A 22051-nucleotide genomic window follows, 5' to 3' on the forward strand; every position below is an offset into this window, starting at 1 on the left:
TCCCTGAACTTTGTAAAAACACTCACACCCAGTTAACTTCAGTTTATGCAAAGTCTTTTGGATGTAAACAAATGAGATGTTTTAGCAAGGTTACTTCTTTTAGAAAATAGATAACATAACAAATAACCTAACAAATTGGCACTAAGAATGCATTTTTGGTTTTACTCCTTTTAAATTGGCTAATTTATTTTTACTCCTCAAGAGGAATAGGGAAGATTGAGCATGGCCCTAATTAAAATCCTTTCATGAGTGTCTTAGTAATTTTGACCTTCACTGAAGTCTCCACTCCAGGTGCCTGTCTCTAACTGATCTGGCCCCTCCTTGCCTCTTCAGTTCACCTTCTACTTCTTAGATGAAGGCATATCGACCCTCGTGCTGTGCTTTAAATATTCCAGTCTCCTATCCCAGGTCCTCCTGATTCTCATTGCCTGGAATGCTGTTCCCATAGACACTTCCATGGCTGATTCCCTCGCTTGAAATTCAGATCGAGACCCAGAAGTCTCCCCCCATTCCAGTGAAGTTTTTTGACCACTCCAGCTAAGAGTGTGTTTCATCTTCTCCCACTGGCACTTTCTACCTTTTGCTCTGCTCTGTTTTTCTTTATAGCACTTACTCTTATAGTATGTTGCACATTTATTTTATATTTATTTTATTCCTACCTGCAATAAATCCCAGACTGCAAGCTTCAAGAGGGCAAAGAACATGCTTATCTTTTTTTATCTGTCTACCCCAGTCCCCAGGACAACCCAGGCCAAGTAGGTGCACAAGAAATGCCATATTTGCTGAATGAATCAACTAAATGTGTAGTTGTCAGTAATTTTTGTTTAATAGTATTTGATTCAATGAAGTGTCTCAGAAATTAGTGCCCACATAAAAGATCTAATAAGATTATTATCTTTTTGTCTGTCTTTTCCTTAAGTATCAGACTGGAAATGCCTGAGATAGGGTGAGGCATAGAAGCTGGCATGAATTTAATTAAAGAGGAGTCATTTTAACTACCAGAATCATTCTGACCCAGTGTTAATGAGGGAAAACTGACGTCGCAGCTGGGGCTCCTCTCCCAGCTGTGAGGCTGCTGCCTTACAAATGTGACAGGCCCACGATCCACTGCACCTAGGCTGCCGCTGCAACAGCAGGTGGTGCCACGTGTCTGGGCAACCAGGGCAGCTCCTGCAGGAAGGTCAGCCACATTGTACCATTAATGTGACAACATGGAGGTGCCCTTTCCTCTACAACAGGTCTTCAGGAGGAGAAATGTGTGAGAATATTGACACCAGGAACTGGGATAAAACCTGCTTCCTAGGATGCCAGTAAATGGAGTAACTGAATTCATGACTGATACAGAGATTGAGAGGAGAAAGGCAAGGGAGAGGCAGGATAACGTATGCTCCTTCCCATCCTTACGTATCTGTCTCTTCATGTTCATGTACATACCCTTGGACAGAGGGGCTCCTGGGATGCTTCATTGTGGCTTAGATGCACTCCTAACGCACAGATTTACTCTCCCAATTTTGAGTGTGTTGTGAAGAAAATGTTCATTTATACTAATGACATTTTATGTTGAAATGGACTATTTGTCCAACACATATTATTGAATGCTTGCTGTATGACAGTCTTTGCACCGGAAACTGAGACCACAAAGTCTGATAAAACATGATTCCTCCTGACAATGGGAGGGCATGTAAATAATGCTATAAATACCATGTAAGAAGTATGAATAAGATGTTATGGTCTCCCCCAAGAGAGTGTGTCAATAATTGGGAGAATTAGGAAAAACCTCAGTTAGAAGGTGATATTTAAATTGGAAATATGAATGGGCATATTTTAGGCAGAAATGTCACGGAAAGGACATGCCATTCAGAGAGAGCAGTATGTATCAAAACAATGAATTGGATTTTGATAACAGCAAGAATTTTGCTTTGGATGGAGTGTAGTGTGTGTGTGTGTATGTCCACCTGGGGGAGCATTATATTAAATCAGTGTGTAATCTGAAAAAGTTTGTTCAGGAAAACCTCATCCACTCTACATATTGAAAGTTCAAAATGTTTAACAGGAAATTAGAAGCTTACACTGGTGGAAAGAGACATTTATCTCTGGTGATTCTCAAGAGCCCACACAGAGGGTGCTCCCAACACTATGATCACCCAGCATCTATTTGCAATACCTGGGGAATAATGTCATCTTTTTTTCTTTTTCTTTTTCAAATCTTCTGTGATGACTTTCAATGGTAGATTTGTTGGCAGCGAGAATGGCACCAGGTGTTAGACCAGTAGAGTCAGACAGGACCTTGGTTCAGCAACTTCAGAACTTGAGTTTTAGCTAAGAAAGAATTCAGAGGCAAGACTCAAACTATAAGAGAAAATTTATATAGAAAGCCACAGAGACAGAAGATGTGAACAGCAGAAGAAATGGTCTCAGGAAACAAGTTACAGAGACAAAAGAAAGGTCCTTGAAGTGTACAAGAAAGAAACCAAAGTAACCTTGAAAAGAAAATTTGAGCAGGTGTGGTCTAGAGAGGAGAGCATTCTGGGTCCTTTGTCTTCAGGGGTTTTATTTGGAGGTCCCAGGGGAGAATCTCAATAGAATATTCATCAGCTTTCTAGGTGTGTCCTTCCAGGGTCATGGTCTCTGCTGTCTGGTGGGTGGCAGGACAGAAGGTCATTAGTGAATGTAGCTGGTCCTGATGTCGACTATGGTGTCGCTTGTCTGATTTTGGTGCTTTTCTGGGCCTGGATCTAAAACACTTCTAAGGCCTAGATGTTATCACTAGGGCTTAATGCTTAGGTAGTGGTTGTGCCAAGTTCCACATGGGAACTGCATGAGGTCACTCTTGGGCCCCTTCTTCATCCTCCAGGGAAGTCTATTCCTTGTCTAGCAACATGCCAGTGGAGGAAAGGTCAGGGAAGATTTGCATTGAATGACCAGCCACATGAAAGGTCAGGGGGTCTATATCACATGACCAGCAATATACTAAGGAAGGAAGGGTTTACACTGAGGAAAAACCCTTTTTTTCCCACTTTTACCAATTGCTAGGCACCTGGGGCTTTCCCCTGTGGTGACCTTGGGTACCTGGCCCATTGTCCTTGTTGTGCTCATTTCTGTCTTTCTGCCTACCACAGATTCAGACCTCAGAGAGGCTAGAATGATACTGAATTAATGGGAGACAAGCAAGCTCAGTGACAGACAGGTAGGGTTGGCTAGAGTCCTAACATCAGGCTTTTACGATATGCGCTTTATCTTAGAATCAAAATTGTTGAATATCTTAATGCAGGGAATAAAGTGATTAACTGAGTTTTAGGCAGAATAATCTTTTATTACCAGAAAATTAACTTTATTAATTTAAAGAAAAAATAAGAAATGAAAAAAATATGACACTGGTGATTATGTGAAATTTGGATTATAGGAAATAAAGATAGAAGACAGAAAGACCAGCTGCTTTCCAAGCACTTTCTTTCCCTTAATAGTCAAGTATTGGCTTTATGAACATTGATTTAACAACTATAGAGTACAACTGTACTTCCAAAAAGAGAAATACCTCGATAGTGTCCCCTTTCATACTTTTTAATTCTTATTTACAGGCAGAAAACAAGCCTGTCTCTGCAGAAGTCTGTCATGATTGCTGTGGCAGAGAATTGTAGCTGTTTGCTGAAGAACTACGTGGCCCTTGCACAGTGTGGAGGTTGGTCTAAGTGGCTGCTCACTCACGGGCTAACTCTCCTAGGCCCTTTTCACCTGCATGGGACCATATGACTTAATTTTGTTCAGGAATATGGGTAAAAGTGAAGTATGCTGCTTCTGGAACTGGTACATAAAAACATCTCCCACACCACCCACTGGACTCTTTTCTATTTGCTGGCTGGACAAAAGCCTTCTGGATGACCTTAGAAGCCATTTAATAAGAAAATAAAGTCTCTTCAAACCTTGGTCCCAGAACCGCCTTTACCCCCACACCACACTACCACCATCACCACCACCAACTGGACTTTATGTGAGCAAGAAAAACTTCCATTTCATTAAACCATGGAGACTTTATGTTACCATAGCTAGAAATACTTTTTTCCGTGCTACTCTGTGGTGATAAGTACCATCTCATCAGTACAAGATCAGGTGGGCATGGCATTTGAGTGAGGATGTTTTTGGGGTACTTGACAATGTAAATAAGGAATTCATATGAATCTGCATATTCAGAACTTTGGAGTCATTAGTATACAGGTAGGAGTTGAAAGCAAAAGAGTGGGAAAAATGTTTCAGGGAAAATGGGCAAAATGAGAAAGGAAAGCAGAATAAGTACGTAGAATAAGTAGAAATCTTGGAGAATCCAGCAGCAAAGTATAGGTAGGGATAGAAGTAGCAGGAAAAAGTGTGGTCAAGAGAATGCATTACATTCTTTTCTAGAATTCATGAGAATTCAGAAGAAGAAAACTATGCCAAAGCCTGAGAACAAATAACTTTTCACTAGAGCACAGAGAACAAAAGTAAACTTGCTGTGCAATAAGGAGTAAAAAAGGTATTGAAAGTAGAAACAGAACCTGCTGCTGGTTCTAGGCCTGGAGCAGTAAATGGGGAGAGACACATGCTTCAATGTAAGTGAAATGAACAGATGCATTTTAAGTACAAGGATGAGTTAAATGTGTTTGTAAGCTAAAAAGGAAGAGCCACTCTGAAAAGATATACTGAAGATTTAAAAAAAGGAGAACATTAAAAAAACCTTGAAGGACACAAAATAACATGGAATATCCATGAGGAGAGGAGCTTCGTCTGTTTTGTTTAACATTGTATCTCAGGCTTGGAGTATCCTGGCACTAGAAGGAACTCAATAAACATTTATTGAAGGAACACATGAAGAAAGGAAGGAAGGGAGAGGAAAATGAAATCAAGAGTGTAGATAAAGGTGTTGCCTTTAGAAGAAAGGCAATGTATCCTCTAGGACAGGAGAGAAGGGAAGCTGGGGAACATGCAGATAGTGCGGGAGGTGGAATTTGTGACTGACGGTTGCTATTTTCTCTGTGAGGTAGGAGGCTAGGCCATCTGTTAAAAATGAGTGGGTGAGTCCACTAAAGTGATTTAAGAAAGAGTGGTAAAGGTTTGTCACAGCTACTGGCATGAATAAATATGGCTACTTACTTGAGATAAAAATACTAAACGGCCCTAACAATGCACAAATTGTGAGAATTCATTTATTCATTAAATATTGTTTCAAGAAAGATTTATAGAACTTAAACCACTGGACCAACTTACCGTTGGATATACTTACTTCTTGTTAAAATTAGATTTAAGCTTAAAACCCAAATATAAATTTGTTTGCAGGTTACCCAAGGCAAAGTTGACTACCTGTTCTGTATATTACACAATCTCAGGTGTTGCTACAATCTTTCTCTATGAACTTTCAGGTTCTGTCTTAATATTTTATTAATAGGTGCAGCATTGTACAATGAGGACTTTGTCATTTGGGCAAAATTATGGAAAAATTTTCTTTCATTCTTTAATTCGGTTAAGAAGTCTTAATGCCTTTTATGAAAAAAAATAAGTGAATAAAGTCTATGTGAGTCCTTGAATAAATTTTATAGACTGAGACTGGCTCTGAATATTTAGGTTTCAAAACATTGAACATCATGAAGATACAGAAGTCATAGAAGCAATATAAGATCTGTTGCCTTAGTATTCTAATATAATGTCAAGGCATTTACTTTTGCTTAATTACCCTTTTTCAGATTAAATCCATATAACATTGGACCATTCCTTCCTCATTCATTCAAGTAATTTTTATTGAATTCTTGCAGAGTACTGGCTTCATAGTGAAGATCAGAATGGCAGGATTTCCTGCCCTTATGGAGATGAATGAAGAAGATTTTTATCAGCTTAACCTTGAGTTCTTTCCAGAATTTCCTCATGAACCACATATTCCTGCCTCTTCACAATTTTATTGAGTCCATGGTAAATTGAGCTTTACCATTTATTTGTCCATATCTCATTTTGCTATGATCATATGGGAAAAGTAAGGATGGTGAGTGAATCACAATTTTATGTGGTGGGAAGATTCTACTAATGTCAAGGTTGAAGACTGTATGTTGTGTGAAAGTTCCTGCGAGAGAAGTGGACAGTAGAACTCCTATCTGGTGGGCAAGTAGCAACAGTTTAAAATATGAACGTGACATATTTGACACTTTAAGTACAATGATCTTCAGTGTATGTGCACTTTTGGGTTGCTGTCCATTGGGCTAGGGCAATTTAGAGGTAATGCAATGAACGTCATTAACCTGTAGAAATCTCTTTGATTAACACTGTATTATGATTTATATTGTGTTTGGCTCTCTGTATGAGGACAGAAGCTCCTCTGGGGAGATAAAATATAAATCTTAGTTTTAAGCACATACTCACCCCCAGACTAACTCTGGAATTTCATGCTTTAGATGGGAATTGAATGTTTTAGTTTGTAATTTCATATTCTTAGTAGAGAGCAGGGAACTGAGATTATGAAATCCTTATTTTTCTGTTAGTATATGATGATCAATATTTCCTACTGTAAATAGCCACATTTACCAAGATAATTTTAATTTTATAGTGATTACTTTTTGTTATTGAACTTTGTATATAAATAAAAAGTGAATTATAGATTAAAATGTTCTATCATACCTATAAATAAAGTAAGGCAATCTTTGGTGAATGTTATAGAATATGATTTTTTAAATGATGGCAAGAAACAGATAATGTCATCAAACCTATTTACAAAATTTTAAGTGTATGATACAGTATCATTTACTATACGCACAATGTGTTACAGTAGACCCTAGAACTTTCCTGTCTTGCTTTAATGGCACAACTCTGAACCCAATGACAGCAGTTCCCTGCTGTCTTCTGCCACTAGGCCCTGACAACCAACATTCTACTTTTTGTTTTTGTTAGTTTGACTATTTTAAGAAGTCATGTGACTCCATTTCCTATACAGTCATGCACCACATAACAACATTTTAGTCAATGACTGACGACAGGTACTCTAGTGGTCCCATAAGATTGCAGTTGAGATAAAAAATTCTTGTGGCAACCCTGGCTGGTGTGGCTCAGTGGACTGAGTACTGGCCTGTGAACCAAAGTGTTGCTGGTTCAATTCCCAGTCAGGTCACATGACTAGGTTGCAGGCCAGGTCCCCAGCAGAGGGTGCTTGAGAGACAACCAAACATTGATATTTCTCTCCCTTTATTTCTTCCTCCTTTTTCCCTCTCTAAAAATAAATAAAAATCTTTAAAAAACCTCTATTAAAAAATTCCTGTGGCCTAGTGATGTGGCTATCACCATGTCATAGCACAACACGTTGCACTTTCCTACAGTGCTTAGTAAAATAGCATGTTATACCAACTTGTACACTAGGGACAATAGGCTATACCATGTAACCTAGGTGTGTAGTAGGCTGTACCATTTAGGTTTCTGTAAGTGCCCTCTATGATGTTTGCACAATGACAAAATCGACTAACGGTATATTTCTCAGAACAAAACCTCATCATTAAACAATGTATTTCTGTTGGTGGAATAATGTATTATTTGCCTTTCTGTGTCTGACTCATTTCACTTAGCATAATGTCCTCAAGATTAATTCCTATTGTTGCATGTGTCTGGATTTCTTTCTATTTTTGTGGCTGAATGATATTCCATTGTTTATGTATATACCACATATTTTTTATCCATTCATCTGTCAGTGTATATTTAGGTTGTTTCCACTTTTTAGGGATTGTGAATAATGCTGTAATAAACATGGGAGTACAATTCTTTTAGATAAATATCCAGAAGTGGGATTATTGGATCATATGGTAGTTCTTTTTTTAATTTTTAGGGACTTTCATACTGTTTTCCATAGCAGCTTGCTTTTTTACATCCCCCCCAACTATGCATAAAGGTTCAAATTTCTCCACATTTCACTAACACTGGTTTTTTTTGTGTGTGTGTACATGTATATTTATAATGGCCATTCTAACAGGTGTGTAAAGATGCCTCATTGTAGTTTTGATTTGCATTTGCTTAATGATTAGGGAGGTTGAACATCTTTTCATATGCTTTTTAGCCATTTGTTATTTTCCTTTGAGAAATATCTATTCAAGTCCTTTGTTCACTTTTTAATTGAATTTTATTTATCTTTTGCTATTAATAGCAGGAATTCCTTATGTATTTTGGATATTAACCTCTTATCAGATATACCGTTTGCAAATATATTTTCTCTTTCTATAGCTTATCTTTTGACCTTATAGATTGTTTCCTTTGCTGTGCAGAAGCTTTTCAGCTTGATGTAGCCCCATTTATTTATTTTTGTTTTTGTTGTCTTTTGGTATTGTATCCATGATATCATTGCCAACACCATTCCCAGGAAATTTTTTTCTAGGAGTTTTATAGTTTCAGATATTATTTAAGTTTTTAATCTACTTTGAAGTGATTTTTGTATATAGTGTAATATTAAAGTCCCATTAGTCTATGTGTCTATTTTTTTACCAGTATTATGTTATTTTAATTATCATAGCTTTGAAGTATAATTTAAAACCAGAATTGCTTCAGCTATTTGAGGTAATTTGTATTCCATACCAATTTTAGTGTTGTTTTTTCTGTTCTGTGAAAAATACCATTGGAATTTTGATAAAGATTGAATTGAAGCTGCATATGGTTTTCAATAGTATGGCTTTTGGATAGTGATTTTTGATTGGATAACTTTGCATTCATTCCAGCTGAAATTTATTGGGCTTCTTTAATCTGAATGCCCAGTTCTTTCTCATCTTTCACTTTGGGATATTTTCAGTCATTACTTGTTTAAATAGCTTTCTGTATCGTTCTCTCTGCCTTCTCCTTCTGGGATTCCCCTAATGAAAATACTGATGTACTTGATAGTGTCCTATAAATCCCTTAACGTTTCCTTTTTTTATTCTGTTTTTTTTTCTTTTTGTTTGTTTCAAATAACCTATCTTCAGATTCACTTATTCTTTCTTCTAATTGATTAAATTTGTTATTGAACACCTAGTAAATTTTTCACTGCAGGCATTTTATTTTCAGTTCCAATTTTTTAAAAAATCTTCTCTTTATTGATGCATTATTTTCTTGAGCTCACTGAGCATCTTTATGATGGTTATTTTGAAGTTTTTTTCAGACAATTCATGTATCTTTGTTTCTTTAAGTTTGTTTTTGGAGTGTTTTTGTTCCTTTTATTGGGTCTTATTTGCTTTTTTCTTTATGTGCTTTGTAACTTTTTGTTGGAAGTTTTTCATTTGAAAAAACAGCCATCCCTCCCAGTCTTTACAGATTGGTTTTATACAGGGCAAAACACTCACCAATAATCCTGGCTAGAGATTCTGAGAGACTTTGCAATCTTTTAGGTGGGCAGTATGATGTCTCTCAGACTATTGTGCAATTTCTCAATTGCTTTTTGTTGTTTGATTTGGGGGTTCTTTTGTTTGAGAAGCTGGTAATATTTTGTTCTCTCTAGTGTCTGTCTATGATGCTGCAGGTTCTGAAATGCTATAGAAGTAAGCTGCCCAGCTTTGCCTTATTCTCAGTGGCCACTAGGCATCTAGAGAGTACATCAACTCCGTGTCAGTGTCCTGAGTCAGATTCCAGTCCCTCAGGCAGCCTGTGAAAAACCAGGACTCTGGACACATGTTCTACTTCTCTCCCTTATTCTTGAGGAAGAAGCCTCAAGTTGCGTATCTTTTCTCCATTACTTTGTGCTGTTAGCCATAGCAAGTCACCCATCTCTTTCCTATGTTCTGAACAGGCCTCAGACATCCAAACTATGTTTGTTCTGTCAGTGCTTCACCTGAAGCAAGGCAGAGAAACCAGTCCCTTAAGCAGTTCTCCTAAGCACTGGAATGTCAGACACATCCTCCACTTCTCTCCCTCCCTCCTGTGGAAGAATTCTTAGGTTGTGCTACTTCTCCCAATTATACTGGACTATGTTGGCTACAACAAGCTACTTGCCACTTTTCTTGATTTTTCAGAAGCCCCCAGGCATGCAAAGTATACTGTTTTTTTCAGTCTTCCAAGTGAGGTGAAACAGAAACCAGTTCCTCAGGCAGGTCTTCAAAAAAGCAAGAACATTGGAGTCATGCTCCACTCTTAGCTTCTCCCTGAGGGAGTCGTCACAGATTGGGGCACTGTCTCCTGGCCCTGAGTTGTGTGGGTTTGCTGGAAAGCTTGATGCAGGTGAAGTGAAATTGCTCTTCTTACTTGCTTCAGTGCTACTGTTCTCGCCTAGGGCACTGCAACTTCTTAACTTGCTTCTAGAATTCTCATAAAGGTATTTTGGTCCCTAGATCATGTTTAAGTCAGTGTTTCTATGGATAAATGAGGGCTGAGTCATCTGCTGACATCACTTCCATTATGTATTATTTTGAAATATTTTAATATGTTAATAATTAATTTTATTCAGATTGTTGTGTCATTAGAAATTATTTATCGATGAGACTCTGATTTGAAAACATGTGGGTAACCATTGGCATCAAATAGTCAAGGACCTACTCCTTCTTATTATTAGTGTTTAGCTGTGCAACCACTCACTTGATACTGGAAATCTTTTTCAAATTTTTATTTTTAAATTAATTTTTTGACACTGGGAATGTTTCGTTTATATTGAAATGCAGTTCATAAGTATGATATTAAAAGGCAAAAATTGGGTTGTATTCTAGGCTCCTCACTCAGAAGCTTTAATCCCAGCAAGTCAGCATAACTAACATTTTGTTCTGAAGCATCCCTTTCCCTGAAGATGGTTGGGGATTGAGGTAATGTGGGAACTGTGTTCTGGAGAAGGCATTTTTAGTTAGGAATGGTGTAGATAGGATTTCAGCAATACATTTTTAACCCTTTAATTTGCAGTGTGGGGTTTGTTCATCATTTCAGTGGAAAAAATATTCTTTTATACTCAGGTAATCAGTGTAGGGGGGATTTTTTTATTGTGTTTGTTTGTTTTTTCTTGTTTCTTTTTTGCTCTCCTTCCCCCATAGTCTCCTTATTCATTTTTCTTCATACTTATTAGTCTACTTATTGCCATCTCTTCTTGTTCCTTTTAAGTATTTTGTATTGTCCCCTGTAGATTGCGATATATGTATGACTCACTCACTCCAGTCATCTTCCTTCCCCAGTGACCACTGGGTTTTATTTTTCTCTTTTCTCTGACTCTCCCTTTCTCCTCTTTAAAATAATTGCTTACTGCTTACAAATGGTGCCTTGAATACTAAAAGTATAATTCAGGCACTGATTTTTAAACAGAATCAAAAGGTTTATTATGAGGTTGGCTTGACTGTATCTGCCATATGCCACTGAAATAATCCATTGTTTATCACTGTTTTATTGTGTTCCTATACAGTTTTATGCTGCTTGGGTGTGATCTGGCACTGTTAGCTTATCCACTTCAAAATTAACCAAGCCAGCTGGAGGAGTATAATTTAGAGGGGATTGCATGGCTTTGTGAATGCTGACATCTTGAGTGTGTTCTGAGGGTGTCTTGTGTTTTCTTATACCCTAGTTTCACCCAAATAAAGCATAATACTTAAGACACATATTCACACTCACTCCCCCACACATGCACAAAAATCTGCATTATTCAGATCTCACTGAAATATCAAGAAATTGTAAACAATAGTGTATGAAATTCTTTTACATAATAGCAATTGTGTGGTATTTAAATAAAAGCATTGTGTCATGTATAAATAATGTCTTGATGGTTATTTCCAATATATGTACCATTTTTATTTTATTTTCAAATATTTTATTTATTCAATTTCCTTCTTCCCCACTTCTCTTCCTCCCTCTTTTCTTTCTTCTTCCTTTCTTCCCTTTACTCTGCTAATAATTGCAGAGTGAGAGATTTCAGTGATGAATAAGATAGGCAAGGAGATGTTTTATAGGTGGGGCATACATGATATAGAAACACACACAGAGTAAAAAAGATATGCATTTCAACAGTTATAAGTTTTATAAAGAAAAATCATAGTTATATGATACAGATTAATGGATGGGGGTGGGGTGACCATTGTCCTATGAAAAGTTAAATAAGACAACTCTGAAGAGGTGTCATTTGAGCTGACACCTACGTGACAAAAAATACCAATCACAGGAAGACCTGGGGCTCAATATTCCATAGAAACAAACAGCAAATATGAGCTTTGTAGGGTTTGAACAACATAAAGAAAGCCAGGAACAGTGAATGAGGGGACAAGTGAAAGGACATGAATTTAGAGAGGTAGGCAGTGTTCATGTACAGCAATGAAGGTCATGGGGAATGGGTTTGACTTTATTCTAGTGTTAACAAGATATAATTGGAGAGTTTTAGTCAAGGAAGTGTTAAGATTTGATTTATGTTTTTAAAACATCTCTGTGGCTGCTGCATAGCAAATAAAGAAGGCAAATAATGGAAGCAAGAACTGGGAAACTGAAGCACAAAGACATTAAGTGTTTTGTCCTAGACTATAAAGTGAGTCACAGTGTAAGAACCTATGCCTCCTGACTCAAAGTCCAGTCCTTTTTATAATTTTATTAAATTGAAAATATACCTTGTGGCCTCATCATTTTATATTTATTTTTCTATCATTTTCCCTCCAGACATGATTTTTCTTCCTATCTTCTCAGATTATTTTAGCAATTACTCAATTATCTTTTATTTTTTCCATAGATTGATCTTGCAAGGTTATACAAACAAGTTGTACTATTTTTATTAAGGTATGCCCTTTAGTGGGGGTATGCTTAGTGCACGTGTTATATCTTTAATTAAATGTAAACATATACTTCTAGGATAAAACCAAAGAGATTAATACCTTTCTTACTGGGAAAGGACACTGAGAAATAAGGTATAGTGGAAGGAAATTAATTCTTAGTGTTTGCAAGTGCTTGTCGTCAATGGCTTCTACTGATTCTATTTAATTTTCAAGGAGAAAAAAATGATTGCTTTTATAGAATAATTCTTGTCTTGAGAATTTGGGTATATGTGTTGGATTCATGTATATGATTCATATATATTTTAAAGAGTGGATAATATAGGTGAAGAATGGATACTATTTAGCTGTGTTAATTTGAATTGGAACAGAATATAACTGCTGTCAATATCCTCATGTATTATTTCTCCATTAATACTTTTATTCATTTATTTCCACATTCAAAAAAATCTTTTTGGGGTAATTTGTGTGAGCCAGGGATGAATGTTTTCACTTTTCTTTGACTTTTGAAGTGTTAATATTTCTTTGTCTATTTCTTATTTCTTGAATTCTCTAGGTGTTCTAGCATTTAGTTACAGTGTCCTTGCATATTTCCTCCAGGCTGAACATTTTTATCCTTTTTCTCCCCCTGTCAATTCCTTCCTATGCTTCCCCAGCCCTTATCCCCAAACCCTACTGCCCTTGCAGGAGCCCCTTGATCTTGCTTGCCCATTCTAGCCCAGTGCATGCTCTGGAAACGGACCTGTCCTTAGTCTGTGGGTATCTAAGGAATCTTCCTTGAGTAACTTACAGGACACAACAAGACAAGTAAATATATTGCATTTAAGAGTTTAAGGATATTGTTTCATAGTTCTGAACCCTAGAAAACTAGGTTTGTACAGCTTTTTTCAAAGTGTTCTTTTTAGAGACAACATAGTTATCTCACTTCTATTTGATTTGTATGTAAGCACATACATTGTATGTAGTTTTTTCTATTTACTTTTTTATTTCTACATAGCATTGCTTGAAGAAACCCTTTGCCTCTGATCATCTCCAGTTTTTTAAATTTATAAACTTAAAAATATAGAGAGTACTTTAAAAAGAATAAGAAAGCAAAGACTAAAAATAAAAAAATATAAAGAAATGAGGAAGGACATGAAAATAAGTTGGAGAGAAAATAGGGTGTGAGTGGGTATTGTTTAAGAACAATCTCTTAAGAATCTAGCTCTAAAACTCATGATTTGGTATAATATATATAGGTGATTAGAAATATTGCATATTTTGCATTAATCAGGAAAATTCAGCATGGATTTTGAGTAAAGTATTCTCTTTCTCTTTCCTTCTCAGTAGATGTATATATCTGTAAAGTTTATATTGCAAGAGAAAGAAAAAGAAAGCCCTTTCACATTTTACTACTTTTTGTTTTTAATATTATAAAGATAAATTTTATAATTAAGTAAAAAAATATCAAGGGATGATAGAGAAATCCTGAGATTAGCCAATCATATTGCAGTGTAGTCATATAAGTGGATTTCCTTCTTAAATTAGTTGGCTAGGGAGGACAATTTCCAGAAAAACATTAATGGGTCAAATCTCTTTATGACAAACTCAGGTTAACTGCATAGTTTGAGCTTTTGGGAAACTTTTAAAAATAAATATATTGCTACCTATTATATTATCAGTTAGAATAATCTAGCATTAAGGAGTTGCCTCTTTGAAATGTACTCGTATTTTCAGATAAAAACAAACAATTTGAGTACAAAGGTATAGAAGAGGGAGATGTTAGGGAGGAATACACTGAACCTATCTGCACTCTTCAAATGTCATTCATTCAAGTCATTCAATTTATTTATTTGAGTGTCTTTTAGTTATTAATAACCTCTTATTCTGTATCTTATTTATATATTAATTTTAAAATTGATTTTACTTTACTCAAATATTTGAGACAAGATGTACTACTTGGAAAGTAGAATTTGAATATGATAACTGGATAAAGCAATCATTTACTTATCAAGCACAGCTTCTTTGGTATACAGTGAAAACTGCACAACAAAGTATTTCTATCAATGAAAGAGACTTAGATTAACGGAGATTGGAGAAAAACACACATAGAATTATTTCTTTTATAAAAGTTTTATAGTCAAATCAAGTATTTTTCCTATGGATTATTTGATAACATATAGAATAGTTTTATAACTATTTTTAGAAGTGGAAATTTCAAGGATATGCTATCTAGAACACAAGCAGGAAAATAGCAGAGATTTCTAAGGACTTGGAATTTAGCAAAGGTACTGTTTGTCTACAAAATGTATACTTTATAAAATAAATTTATACTTATGCTCTCAACAATATTTTGAGGTAGGCAATTAAAGCTAAACCAGAGATTTTAATTAGGGAAAGCATTCTGAGGTAATTTGGTGTTGTTTTTTTAATCCTCACCTGAGAACATGCTCATTCATTTTTCTTTTTAGAGAGGAGGGAGGAAAAGAGAGAGAGAGAGGGAGAGAAACATCCATGTAAAAGAGAAGCATCAGTTCATTGTCTGTCATAGGCACCCCCACCAGGGACTGAACCTACAACCTAGTCATGTGCCCTGGCCTGGATTGAACCCATGACCTTTTGGTTTATAGGATGTTGTTCCAACCAACTGAGCCACATTGGCCAGGGAAATTTGGTGGTTTTTATTTTTATTATTATTATTTTTTACTGTTGATCAAGTACAGTTTTCTGCCTTTCTCCCCAAACCCCTCCCCACCACCCCAGGCCTCCCCACCTCCCTCCCCTGGTGGTTTTTAAGTTGTATTCTAGATCAGTGCTTCTCAAGTTTATTACACACATAGCTCCTGGGGATCTGGTCACATGATAGATTCTATTCAATGAGCCTGGGCTGGGGCCTGAGATTCTGTAGTGTTACTATGCCCCCAGGTGATGCTAAAGGCAACTTTGAGGAGGGGCTTTGGAAGTTCTAGGATTCAGAGTTGTCACTTCCTTGGGACTGAAAAGGAAGGTGTAGAGAGGTCAAACAGAAACCCTTAGGCTCTGTCATTGCTTTGATTTAATCATATACAGCAGTTGTACAATGAATTTCATTTGAAGAACATTATTTTTGCTGTCATTGTTTTCAAAGTATTGAAAAATCACACTAGTTTTTCATGTCTCCAGGTGTATGTATCCTCAATTTCACAGGATGTGTTTGCTTTTCTCTAAAATGAGTAAAGTCAAAGATGAAATCTCTAACATAACATCAAATTATATAAATATGATGTCACTTTTACAGCAAAACTGCTAGTAAGAGGTAGAATCAGAGGTTAGAACCAGATCTTTTGAGTTCAGGACTCCTGTCATTATTCCACATTCATTCAAATATTTCTAGAGGTTGGAGAGCAAACATGGCCTATTTGTTCATGGTGAATAATGGAGGAATAATTGACTTTACTAGAGGATTTTATTTTAAAAATTAAAGAGTGATAGCATGTATTGGAAATGAGAACATGATTAATAGATGATTCTCCAATATCTTGGGAAATTCAGTATCAGTGAACCATAGAATTTAAAACTGGATGAGATCTGGAAGACTTTCTAATTTGAGCAGATTGTTGTATTCTCAGTAGTTGAGTAACTAGACCCAAGGTCACCTAGACGGTGGCAAAATTTGGACTACATCTTGGATCTCCTGATTCTTATACAAATATTTTTGCACTGTTTTTAGTCCTGTTACAAACTCCTACCAGTACTGGTAGTGTAAAGCCCTTGTAGTGGCTTAAATGTTTCTTACTGCACCCCCATCTCCAACTCCCCTGCTGGTTCTAGCATTTGGTAAAGATAAAAATAGCAGCAGATAGTGGGATCAACAGAGGCCAAAGAATATACACTGGGGAAATGAACATTGACAAAATTGCTTAAGTTCTGCTTGTTCTTCACTGTAGAAATTGTCATCAACATCATGCTTAAAATTCTTTGGTTTAAGTGCATTTTGGTGCAAGACTCCCTTGCTGGGATACTGGGTAAAGGGTAGAATTTCATGACAGGGTAATGTGAAGCCATGGTTAAAATAAGAGATGGCACTGAAGGAGCTCTCATGCATACAATCAAAAAGCTTTTGAAATCTAACAGCAAAAATATTTATTAATATACTACTACTTTAGCAGAGTAGTTAGTATTTATTGAGAACTTACTACATAGTAGATTTCTAAGTGCTTTATACATCTTATATCTTTTAGTTATCAACTACATGCAATTTTAAGTCTGTGTGTTGCTAGAGTGATAGCTAAAAGGGATGAAAAAGTCCACAAATAAGCTTCTGCCACTACAGGTTTGCAGCTGTTTGCCTCTGCACCGGACTCTGGTTTCATGAGTATCCTATGGATACACATCTTTGCCAGGCCATTTTAAACCTCTCGCCTTTTATTTGATCTTGTGATATAGAACCTGCAAATGATTCTGAGGCCTATATTTCCTGTTTAAGACACATAGAACTATTAAAAAGATATCAATATTTTTTCTTTCTGTTCTCTTCCCATCCTACTTCAGAACAAGTATAAACCAGAAAGTTTTATTTTATACTTACCAACTCTCCATTCAATACTTTTGATGTGAATGGCTGAAATGGTCTGGATTTTGTTGTTATTCTAATTTTTTCTTTTTAAATAGGAACATCAAGGTTCATTTTCAGATATGAAAATAATTACTTTCTTAGATATACTCTTAAGTTCTCTTTCTAATCCACTGTTGATCTATGAGCTACAAAGGTTAAACCCAAAATATCTCTTGTATATTTTTTTCTGGAGGAAAGAGTCATGTGAGTTGATAATCACTTTGTAGAGGACATTGCCAACTTGTCAATATGCCGATGTGTTCTCTTTGTCTGGTATCCTGGGTGTTATGGAATGCCAGTCATCCTTCCATCAATATCATTCTGTACAGAGATTACCTAGGCTATGCCAGCAACCAGGGATTCGGGACTCAACATCACAAATGACCCTGTCCTCAGGGAGAGGGCATTCTAGTGGGAGGATAAACATTATGATTTTATGGACATGCATCCCATTCTTCTTAGATTTCTTCGCACTCCAGTCTTCTTCATAAATAATAAGATCTTTCCCTGAGGACTCCAGAAATATTATCAGGAATATTATTTGAAATATATGCATCTGAAATTGTGTATTATCATCTACTTTTTTGTGTGCAAATAGCTTTTGTCCATACCTAGATTAGATAATGTTTCTACTCACAAAACTTCTGACCCCAATAGGTGGGTTTTTATCTTCCACCCAACAATCAGTTCTCTGGTTCTCTGGACATCACTGAGGGTCTTATAATTCTATTCAATTCTGACACTAATAACTCAGAATTAGCACAGGTCACACAAAGTTAAATGTTCAGTCACACAAGACTGTTCCATTTCAGGTGCTAGTTGTAAATCTGAGGTTTCCATTTATACTTCTGACCAATAGGCAGTAAATTTGGGGGGCCTCACAACACCCTCCTTAAGTTCAATAATTTTCTATAAGAGGCTCACAGAACTCAGGGAAACAGTCACTTACTGTTATTGGTTTATTATAAAGGGAACACCAAGTGGAAGAAATGCAGAGGGCAAGGCACAGAACTTCCATGCCTGCTCCAGGTGCACCTTGAAGTGTTCACCAGTGTGGGAGATCCTCAAACCCCATCATTTAGGGGTTTTATGAAATTTGCATTAGGTAAGCATGATTGAGCAAATCATTGGCCACAGGTGATTTGTGGGAATGAAAGTTCTAACTCTCAAATCACAGGGTGTATTCCTCTGGCAACCAAGCCCCGCCCTGAAGCTATCTGAGAGCTCATCAAGAGTCACCTTGTGAGCATAAAGTCAGGTATGCTTGAAAGAGCTTTTATAATTACAAAAGATGCACTCATTATCCCTATCACTCAGGAAATTCTAAGGATTTTGGAAAACCTGTGTCAGGAACTGGGGACAAAGATAAAATATATATAAATATGTTTATTACACTAGATTTTTAAGTTTCTAAGGGGAAGGATCTCTGCATACATTTTCTGATTTGTTAAATTTTGTTTTGCAAATATTTACACACACACAAAATGTATACAGATAAAGAGAATGCATGTTCTCCTCCCCGATCCTATCCCACTTCTTTCCTGACTCTAGAGGGAGCCACTGGTGTTTATCTTATAATATACTCCCAAAATGTTAACTACATGTACTCCTAAGCAATATGTAACACTCTCTTGTATGTTTTCAAAGTTTATATAAGTAATCTCATACCCATGTGTTCTCTGTGTACTTGACTGTTTCAACATTTGTGTTCATGAGAATCTTCCACATTGATAGGTATAACCGTAGTTTATTCTTCCCCTGCTATATAGTATTTTATTGTTTGAACACAGCACAATAGGAGAATTTACTAATTCTCCTATCTATTTATGGACACTTATTTTTTTTTATAATTTTGTTACTAAGTCTTTATACCCCATAATGTCCTATGGGTGAAAGATAGTCAGTAAATACACTATGTGACTTTTATTTCAAATTATAATCATCATCAAATCACCATTTTGTGTGGGAACAAGTTTATTTTAGTTGGTTAACTATATTTTTAAGCTTCAATATATACTTTATAGTAAGGTTAGCAAATTTTTGCTGTATTTTCCAGTAATCAAATTCCCAGGTAAGATAGCAAACGAGAAGGATGACAGCTAGAGTCGAAGTGAAATTTCAGAGACATTATAGTAAAGTAAGGTCTAAAGAGAATTTGATTAGAACTTAATGATAGTACTTAACTTGTAGTGAAACCTGGATGCTGAATGCCCTTTCTTAGCACATAAAGGCTGCTATTGTGCCATCTCTTGTGATTACCTTCTGGACAGGACCTAACTCAGGTTATTTATAAGTGAATCACAACTTTCATGTCTCATTTTCTGTAAGGAAACTCCCATAGCTGCTTTGAATGGGGCTATTAGCTTATGGCTGTGATTACTCACTGCTCTAGAAGACAAGATCCTCATGGATGCCAAGGGGCAAGGACCACTTGCCACTCCACGGTGCCGCAGATAGGCATATGCTTGACTCTCCTGGCATGGCTTGTTTTCACCTACTGGGCAATCTGCCCAATTGGCTTGGTCTGTTAGAGTCTCTTAATATTGAGTACAAACCATGTAGAAAATATAAAAGTGCCAAGAAAAAAATAGCTTTATTAATGACTGGTTTTCCCCTTTCCCTATGTTTCTAAGTTTTGCTGTACATCAAATAGACAAATATAGAAATTTGAATGTCTGTGTGATTTTTTTGTTATTTGGCATTTATCTCAGCAAATGAGGAGATGATGTCATATCACAAGTGAGGTGTGATGATAAGTGTGAGAACAAGTCATCCCTTAACAAGGGAAGATTAATGAGCTGTTCTAAAAAGGAACTATTAGATGTACTGTTTACTCACAAGAAGTATGAAAAGTGATCAAATGGAGCTGTCAGAAAAAGTGCTGACGACACAAAATATCAAAATAAATAGCTGATAATGCACGAAGCACTGAAAGACAGGTCGATACCCATGTTGGCTTCATTGCTCATTTGTTTCTTTGTGGTTGTCCTTTTTTGAATGTGATACTATGGGTTCTGCTTCAATATTCTTCCAGATTGGGTCTTCGGAGTGACAAGGAGTCAGGGAGTTGGACAATTTTCCATTGACTGTAAAGTAATAGAGATAAGAAATTAACCGAATTTAAAAGCTAAATAAAATCACTTGTTATGGTTTATAATTATTTTAACTGGAAATTAATTAAATCAGCCATAATGATTATAGAAGTTACTGGCTAGCTACTCAGAAATGTGTTCTTTTTTCTATGCAAAAAAAGATGAACACATATCTCAGCATTCCTTGCAGTTGATTTAGGGCTCTGTGCTTAGTTTAGACAAAGACAAGGTGAATAAAGTCTTTGAAAGCCAGCTCCAGGTTTAGTGCTGAAAATCTCCCATGAGATCCTTCATTTACTTGCTCTGCGTGTCTGGAAGCGAAAGACTCCACAATGACAGAACCATATAGTGGAAGGATCTCAGATTCCTGAGTCATCACTTAAAGAAGAGAGAGCCGTGAAAGCTACCAAAAGCATAAGGGCTTTTTATGAACAAGAAGTGAAACTTCATTGTGTTAACACCAAGATATGGGCATTTGTTATGGCAGATAGCATTTCTATCATAACATCCATAATATTTAGTGTAGTAATCAAATCAGTTATTTAAAGCCATTTTTGTTTTAGATTATATATATGGTCTATTAGCTTTTAGATTCTTTTAGTGACTATGACATTCATTAGGTCTTTCTATAACTGAATTGAAACAAATCATAAGTACAATACATTTTAAGAGGAATAGAAGATGGAGTTATTTACAGGAAAGGGACTTTTACAGTTAAGAGTTTTGATTTCTGTTTTTCAGAAATCATATAGTTTCTTATCATTCAAATCATTTCCTTTATAAGTAATTTTTATAGTTTCTAGATTATTTTGGCTACTAAAATATAACAAAATTATACATGAATATTAGTTAAATTTTTATGTGGATATAGGAAGAAATCATGAAAGACTTCAAATGGGCCCAAAATTATGTTTAAGCACATCTTTCTGGGTTATCCTGTTTTTTGATTCCACAGATTCTCTGTGCCTTTTGTTGTCTTAGAGCTATTTTACAATTCTTTCAGTTATAGATAGCTAATAGCAATGCACATGGCTTTTGTCCATGATATACAAGTGAATTTTGCCCGCTGCAAATACAGTTGAACTCCCTGTCTATATTCATCCTTCCCATGGAATTATCCAGTTTTCCATCCATTTATAAATTTATTTCTGCATTATTACTTTTACATGTGTGGTTCTTTGGTTAATTCTTTGAACAAGTTATAAGTTGTTCCCTCATTAGCCAATGGATTAAATAAAATCGTATGTGTTCATTTTATATTTGTAAGAGAGTCGTGGCTATGACAGCTTTTAGAAATTACCCAGTAACAGTTTTGGAGGCCCCACCAAAAAGCCCTGTGGAATCACCTGTCATAATCTGGCAATTGACATCACTGGAGACGTACATCTCACTAGCAGCTGAAGCCCAGACAACTCTCACTTGTTTCCCAGAGGTGAATCCCAAGGGGCAATAGAACTATGACTTATTCTCTTTTCTCTGTAGTGTTTTTTTTAGCTTTATAATGATTTTGTATTTTGTTTTTGCTTCTGGTTTGCACATGGCTAATGTGAGTGATATACGATTGGTGGCAGCAGTCATTGGGAATCTGGTTTGCAGTCTGGATATTTGTGATGTCTAGAGATGGCAGATAGAATCTCAGCTCACATCACTTAAGAATTTTATGCCTACTGAGGAGAAGTAGAGTTTTTGATATTGGGACTCTTAACATT

This window comes from Phyllostomus discolor, chromosome 2 (assembly GCF_004126475.2).
Source record: "Phyllostomus discolor isolate MPI-MPIP mPhyDis1 chromosome 2, mPhyDis1.pri.v3, whole genome shotgun sequence".
In the NCBI taxonomy this organism is placed as follows: domain Eukaryota; kingdom Metazoa; phylum Chordata; class Mammalia; order Chiroptera; family Phyllostomidae; genus Phyllostomus; species Phyllostomus discolor.